Source organism: Phalangium opilio, unplaced genomic scaffold (genome assembly GCF_054372755.1).
Source record: "Phalangium opilio isolate 3A_F unplaced genomic scaffold, DU_Popi_V2 ptg001170l_1, whole genome shotgun sequence".
NCBI lineage: Eukaryota > Metazoa > Arthropoda > Arachnida > Opiliones > Phalangiidae > Phalangium > Phalangium opilio.
In genome coordinates this window covers 4,882,645-4,891,424 of record NW_028324255.1, presented here as the reverse complement: position 1 = coordinate 4,891,424, position 8,780 = coordinate 4,882,645, and positions in this window count along the sequence as shown.

Here is an 8,780-nt window from a genome sequence, read left to right as displayed (position 1 = left end):
TATGGTTAGATGGTGGACAAATTGGACTATAACATACTCATAGGACATCCCCGTATCTCCAGTAGAAACAGAGTTACGAGCCTGCAAAGTATAGTCTAATGCATTTCCTATGGAGGGGGTTTGTTTCGTTACGTTTTGCTTAAGTACTCGGCCCCTGTTTGTCGTAGCCCAAAGTTTTTAGTATGGTTAGATGAAGGACAATCTGGACTATAACATATCCTAAGGACATCCCCGTATCTCTAGTAGACACAGAGTTATGAGCCTGCAAAATATAGTCTAATGCATTTCCTATGGACGGGTTGTTTGTTTACGTTTAGCTTAATTACTCGGCCCCTGTTTGTCGTAGCTCATTATTTTTAGTATGGTTAGATGGGGGACAAATTGGACTATAACATTCTCATAGGACATCCCCGTATCTCCAGTAGAAACAGAGTTACGAGCCTGCAAAGTATAGTCTAATGCATTTCCTATGGAGGGGGTTTGTTTCGTTACGTTTTGCTTAAGTACTCGGCCCCTGTTTGTCGTAGCCCAAAGTTTTTAGTATGGTTAGATGAAGGACAATTTGGACTATAACATATCCTAAGGACATCCCCGTATCTCTAGTAGACACAGAGTTATGGGCCTGCAAAATATAGTCTAATGCATTTCCTATGGACGGGTTGTTTGTTTACGTTTAGCTTAATTACTCTACCCCTGTTTGTCGTAGCTCATTATTTTTAGTATGGTTAGATGGTGGACAAATTGGACTATAACATACTCATAGGACATCCCCGTATCTCCAGTAGAAACAGAGTTACGAGCCTGCAAAGTATAGTCTAATGCATTTCCTATGGAGGGGGTTTGTTTCGTTACGTTTTGCTTAAGTACTCGGCCCCTGTTTGTCGTAGCCCAAAGTTTTTAGTATGGTTAGATGAAGGACAATCTGGACTATAACATATCCTAAGGACATCCCCGTATCTCTAGTAGACACAGAGTTATGAGCCTGCAAAATATAGTCTAATGCATTTCCTATGGACGGGTTGTTTGTTTACGTTTAGCTTAATTACTCGGCCCCTGTTTGTCGTAGCTCATTATTTTTAGTATGGTTAGATGGGGGACAAATTGGACTATAACATTCTCATAGGACATCCCCGTATCTCCAGTAGAAACAGAGTTACGAGCCTGCAAAGTATAGTCTAATGCATTTCCTATGGAGGGGGTTTGTTTCGTTACGTTTTGCTTAAGTACTCGGCCCCTGTTTGTCGTAGCCCAAAGTTTTTAGTATGGTTAGATGAAGGACAATTTGGACTATAACATATCCTAAGGACATCCCCGTATCTCTAGTAGACACAGAGTTATGGGCCTGCAAAATATAGTCTAATGCATTTCCTATGGACAGGTTGTTTGTTTACGTTTAGCTTAATTACTCGGCCCCTGTTTGTCGTAGCTCATTATTTTTAGTATGGTTAGATGGGGGACAAATTGGACTATAACATACTCATAGGACATCCCCGTATCTCCAGTAGAAACAGAGTTACGAGCCTGCAAAGTATAGTCTAATGCATTTCCTATGGAGGGGGTTTGTTTCGTTACGTTTTGCTTAAGTACTCGGCCCCTGTTTGTCGTAGCCCAAAGTTTTTAGTATGGTTAGATGAAGGACAATCTGGACTATAACATATCCTAAGGACATCCCCGTATCTCTAGTAGACACAGAGTTATGAGCCTGCAAAATATAGTCTAATGCATTTCCTATGGACGGGTTGTTTGTTTACGTTTAGCTTAATTACTCGGCCCCTGTTTGTCGTAGCTCATTATTTTTAGTATGGTTAGATGGGGGACAAATTGGACTATAACATTCTCATAGGACATCCCCGTATCTCCAGTAGAAACAGAGTTACGAGCCTGCAAAGTATAGTCTAATGCATTTCCTATGGAGGGGGTTTGTTTCGTTACGTTTTGCTTAAGTACTCGGCCCCTGTTTGTCGTAGCCCAAAGTTTTTAGTATGGTTAGATGAAGGACAATTTGGACTATAACATATCCTAAGGACATCCCCGTATCTTTAGTAGACACAGAGTTATGGGCCTGCAAAATATAGTCTAATGCATTTCCTATGGACGGGTTGTTTGTTTACGTTTAGCTTAATTACTCGGCCCCTGTTTGTCGTAGCTCATTATTTTTAGTATGGTTAGATGGTGTACAAATTGGACTATAACATACTCATAGGACATCCCCGTATCTCCAGTAGAAACAGAGTTACGAGCCTGCAAAGTATAGTCTAATGCATTTCCTATGGAGGGGGTTTGTTTCGTTACGTTTTGCTTAAGTACTCGGCCCCTGTTTGTCGTAGCCCAAAGTTTTTAGTATGGTTAGATGAAGGACAATTTGGACTATAACATATCCTAAGGACATCCCCGTATCTCTAGTAGACACAGAGTTATGGGCCTGCAAAGCATAGTCTAATGCATTTCCTTTGGACGGGTTGTTTGTTTACGTTTAGCTTAATTACTCGGCCCCTGTTTGTCGTAGCTCAATGTTTTTAGTATGGTTAGATGGGGGACAAATTGGAATATAACATACTCAAAGGACATCGCCTTATCTACAGTAGAAACAGAGTTACGAGCCTGCAAAGTATAGTCTAATGCATTTTCTATGGAGGGGTTTGTTTGTTCACGTATTGCTTAATTACTTGACCCTGTTCTTTCGATTAGAAATAATAACATATCTTTAGTATAGCGGTTATCGCATCCGCCTCACTCCCGGAAGGCCACAGGTTCGAAACCGCGAAGTTTTTTTTTTGCTTGGAACATGCAAAGACCTTTATAATTATCCGAACATTTGTGTCAAGGTCACATTATTTACATCCCCGTATCTCTGGTAGAACCAGAGTTACGAGCCTGCAAAGTTTATTTTCAAAAATCAAAAGTAACCTTCTAACAATAAGTGAGACAAAAAATAAGTTGACGACGATATTGAGGTAGCCTCAAGTTTAAAGTATCCTTGTATGGGGAGCGAGTTATGAGCCTCCAAAGTTTAGTGCAAAAATCATAAGTAACATAATAAAAATAAGTGAGACGATACCAAAGTTGACGAACATTTTGCTTAATATCTCGGCCCTTGTTTGTCGTAGCTCAATGTTTTTAGTATGGTTAGATGGGGTACAATATGGACTATAACATTTCCTAAGGACATCCCCGTATCTCTAGTAGACACAGAGTTATGGGCCTGCAAAATATAGTCTAATGCATTTCCTATGGACGGGTTGTTTGTTTACGTTTAGCTTAATTACTCGGCCCCTGTTTGTCGTAGCTCATTATTTTTAGTATGGTTAGATGGGGGACAAATTGGACTATAACATTCTCATAGGACATCCCCGTATCTCCAGTAGAAACAGAGTTACGAGCCTGCAAAGTATAGTCTAATGCATTTCCTATGGAGGGGGTTTGTTTCGTTACGTTTTGCTTAAGTACTCGGCCCCTGTTTGTCGTAGCCCGAAGTTTTTAGTATGGTTAGATGAAGGACAATTTGGACTATAACATATCCTAAGGACATCCCCGTATCTCTAGTAGACACAGAGTTATGGGCCTGCAAAATATAGTCTAATGCATTTCCTATGGACGGGTTGTTTGTTTACGTTTAGCTTAATTACTCGGCCCCTGTTTGTCGTAGCTCATTATTTTTAGTATGGTTAGATGGGGGACAAATTGGACTATAACATTCTCATAGGACATCCCCGTATCTCCAGTAGAAACAGAGTTACGAGCCTGCAAAGTATAGTCTAATGCATTTCCTATGGAGGGGGTTTGTTTCGTTACGTTTTGCTTAAGTACTCGGCCCCTGTTTGTCGTAGCCCGAAGTTTTTAGTATGGTTAGATGAAGGACAATTTGGACTATAACATATCCTAAGGACATCCCCGTATCTCTAGTAGACACAGAGTTATGGGCCTGCAAAATATAGTCTAATGCATTTCCTATGGACGGGTTGTTTGTTTACCTTTAGCTTAATTACTCGGCCCCTGTTTGTCGTAGCTCATTATTTTTAGTATGGTTAGATGGTGGACAAATTGGACTATAACATACTCATAGGACATCCCCGTATCTCCAGTAGAAACAGAGTTACGAGCCTGCAAAGTATAGTCTAATGCATTTCCTATGGAGGGGGTTTGTTTCGTTACGTTTTGCTTAATTACTTGACCCTGTTCTTTCGATTAAAAATAATAACATATCTTTAGTGTAGCGGTTATCGCATCCGCCTTACTCCCGGAAGGCCACAGGTTCGAAACTGCGAAGTTTTTTCTTTTGCTTGGAACATGCAAAGACCTTTATAATTATCCGAACATTTGTGTCAAGGTCACATTATTTACATCCCCGTATCTCTGGTAGAACCAGAGTTACGAGCCTGCAAAGTTTATTTTCAAAAATCAAAAGTAACCTTCTAACAATAAGTGAGACAAAAAATAAGTTGACGACGATATTGAGGTAGCCTCAAGTTTAAAATATCCTTGTATGGGGAGCAAAGAGTACTATAACTTATCCAAAGGAGATCCCAGTATCTCTTGTAGAACAAGAGTTATGAGCCTCCAAAGTTTAGTGCAAAAATCATAAGTAACATAATAAAAATAAGTGAGACGATACCAAAGTTGACGAACATTTTGCTTAATATCTCGGCCCTTGTTTGTCGTAGCTCAATGTTTTTAGTATGGTTAGATGAGGGACAATTTGGACTATAACATTTCCTAAGGACATCCCCGTATCTCTAGTAGACACAGAGTTATGGGCCTGCAAAATATAGTCTAATGCATTTCCTATGGACGGGTTGTTTGTTTACGTTTAGCTTAATTACTCGGCCCCTGTTTGTCGTAGCTCATTATTTTTAGTATGGTTAGATGGGGGACAAATTGGACTATAACATACTCATAGGACATCCCCGTATCTCCAGTAGAAACAGAGTTACGAGCCTGCAAAGTATAGTCTAATGCATTTCCTATGGAGGGGGTTTGTTTCGTTACGTTTTGCTTAAGTACTCGGCCCCTGTTTGTCGTAGCCCAAAGTTTTTAGTATGGTTAGATGAAGGACAATCTGGACTATAACATATCCTAAGGACATCCCCGTATCTCTAGTAGACACAGAGTTATGAGCCTGCAAAATATAGTCTAATGCATTTCCTATGGACGGGTTGTTTGTTTACGTTTAGCTTAATTACTCGGCCCCTGTTTGTCGTAGCTCATTATTTTTAGTATGGTTAGATGGGGGACAAATTGGACTATAACATTCTCATAGGACATCCCCGTATCTCCAGTAGAAACAGAGTTACGAGCCTGCAAAGTATAGTCTAATGCATTTCCTATGGAGGGGGTTTGTTTCGTTACGTTTTGCTTAAGTACTCGGCCCCTGTTTGTCGTAGCCCAAAGTTTTTAGTATGGTTAGATGAAGGACAATTTGGACTATAACATATCCTAAGGACATCCCCGTATCTCTAGTAGACACAGAGTTATGGGCCTGCAAAGCATAGTCTAATGCATTTCCTTTGGACGGGTTGTTTGTTTACGTTTAGCTTAATTACTCGGCCCCTGTTTGTCGTAGCTCAATGTTTTTAGTATGGTTAGATGGGGGACAAATTGGAATATAACATACTCAAACGACATCGCCTTATCTACAGTAGAAACAGAGTTACGAGCCTGCAAAGTATAGTCTAATGCATTTTCTATGGAGGGGTTTGTTTGTTCACGTATTGCTTAATTACTTGACCCTGTTCTTTCGATTAGAAATAATAACATATCTTTAGTATAGCGGTTATCGCATCCGCCTCACTCCCGGAAGGCCACAGGTTCGAAACCGCGAAGTTTTTTTTTTGCTTGGAACATGCAAAGACCTTTATAATTATCCGAACATTTGTGTCAAGGTCACATTATTTACATCCCCGTATCTCTGGTGGAACCAGAGTTACGAGCCTGCAAAGTTTATTTTCAAAAATCAAAAGTAACCTTCTAACAATAAGTGAGACAAAAAATAAGTTGACGACGATATTGAGGTAGCCTCAAGTTTAAAGTATCCTTGTATGGGGAGCAAAGAGTACTATAACATATCCAAAGGAGATCCCAGTATCTCTTGTAGAACAAGAGTTATGAGCCTCCAAAGTTTAGTGCAAAAATCATAAGTAACATAATAAAAATAAGTGAGACGATACCAAAGTTGACGAACTTTTGCTTAAGTACTCGGCCCCTGTTTGTCGTAGCCCAAAGTTTTTAGTATGGTTAGATGAAGGACAATTTGGACTATAACATATCCTAAGGACATCCCCGTATCTCTAGTAGACACAGAGTTATGGGCCTGCAAAGCATAGTCTAATGCATTTCCTTTGGACGGGTTGTTTGTTTACGTTTAGCTTAATTACTCGGCCCCTGTTTGTCGTAGCTCAATGTTTTTAGTATGGTTAGATGAAGGACAAATTGGAATATAACATACTCAAAGGACATCGCCTTATCTACAGTAGAAACAGAGTTACGAGCCTGCAAAGTATAGTCTAATGCATTTTCTATGGAGGGGTTTGTTTGTTCACGTATTGCTTAATTACTTGACCCTGTTCTTTCGATTAAAAATAATAACATATCTTTAGTGTAGCGGTTATCGCATCCGCCTCACTCCCGGAAGGCCACAGGTTCGAAACCGCGAAGTTTTTTCTTTTGCTTGGAACATGCAAAGACCTTTATAATTATCCGAACATTTGTGTCAAGGTCACATTATTTACATCCCCGTATCTCTGGTAGAACCAGAGTTACGAGCCTGCAAAGTTTATTTTCAAAAATCAAAAGTAACCTTCTAACAATAAGTGAGACAAAAAATAAGTTGACGACGATATTGAGGTAGCCTCAAGTTTAAATTATCCTTGTATGGGGAGCGAGTTATGAGCCTCCAAAGTTTAGTGCAAAAATCATAAGTAACATAATAAAAATAAGTGAGACGATACCAAAGTTGACGAACATTTTGCTTAATATCTCGGCCCTTGTTTGTCGTAGCTCAATGTTTTTAGTATGGTTAGATGGGGGACAATTTGAACTATAACATTTCCTAAGCACATCCCCGTATCTCTAGGAGTTATGGGCCTGCAAAATATAGTCTAATGCATTTCCTATGGACGGGTTGTTTGTTTACGTTTAGCTTAATTACTCGGCCCCTGTTTGTCGTAGCTCAATGTTTTTAGTATGGTTAGATGGGGGACAATTTGGACTATAACATTTCCTAAGGACATCCCCGTATCTCTAGTAGACACAGAGTTATGGGCCTGCAAAATATAGTCTAATGCATTTCCTATGGACGGGTTGTTTGTTTACGTTTAGCTTAATTACTCGGCCCCTGTTTGTCGTAGCCCATTATTTTTAGTATGGTTAGATGGGGGACAAATTGGACTATAACATTCTCATAGGACATACCCGTATCTCCAGTAGAAACAGAGTTACGAGCCTGCAAAGTATAGTCTAATGCATTTCCTATGGAGGGGGTTTGTTTCGTTACGTTTTGCTTAAGTACTCGGCCCCTGTTTGTCGTAGCCCAAAGTTTTTAGTATGGTTAGATGAAGGACAATTTGGACTATAACATATCCTAAGGACATCCCCGTATCTCTAGTAGACACAGAGTTATGGGCCTGCAAAATATAGTCTAATGCATTTCCTATGGACGGGTTGTTTGTTTACGTTTAGCTTAATTACTCGGCCCCTGTTTGTCGTAGCTCATTATTTTTAGTATGGTTAGATGGTGGACAAATTGGACTATAACATACTCATAGGACATCCCCGTATCTCCAGTAGAAACAGAGTTACGAGCCTGCAAAGTATAGTCTAATGCATTTCCTATGGAGGGGGTTTGTTTCGTTACGTTTTGCTTAAGTACTCGGCCCCTGTTTGTCGTAGCCCAAAGTTTTTAGTATGGTTAGATGAAGGACAATTTGGACTATAACATATCCTAAGGACATCCCCGTATCTCTAGTAGACACAGAGTTATGGGCCTGCAAAGCATAGTCTAATGCATTTCCTTTGGACGGGTTGTTTGTTTACGTTTAGCTTAATTACTCGGCCCCTGTTTGTCGTAGCTCAATGTTTTTAGTATGGTTAGATGGGGGACAAATTGGAATATAACATACTCAAAGGACATCGCCTTATCTACAGTAGAAACAGAGTTACGAGCCTGCAAAGTATAGTCTAATGCATTTTCTATGGAGGGGTTTGTTTGTTCACGTATTGCTTAATTACTTGACCCTGTTCTTTCGATTAAAAATAATAACATATCTTTAGTATAGCGGTTATCGCATCCGCCTCACTCCCGGAAGGCCACAGGTTCGAAACCGCGAAGTTTTTTTTTTGCTTGGAACATGCAAAGACCTTTATAATTATCCGAACATTTGTGTCAAGGTCACATTATTTACATCCCCGTATCTCTGGTAGAACCAGAGTTACGAGCCTGCAAAGTTTATTTTCAAAAATCAAAAGTAACCTTCTAACAATAAGTGAGACAAAAAATAAGTTGACGACGATATTGAGGTAGCCTCAAGTTTAAAGTATCCTTGTATGGGGAGCAAAGAGTACTATAACATATCCAAAGGAGATCCCAGTATCTCTTGTAGAACAAGAGTTATGAGCCTCCAAAGTTTAGTGCAACAAGATGGCCCCGGCCAGATTACACTTTTCGCGCCCTCTAGTGACTAGAAAAAGTATTACTATATTCATTGACCCCGACAAATTTAAAATTTTCAGGTTTTTTTCCATTGTTTATAAAATAGCATTCCGATTATGAATAAAACCAATCTAGT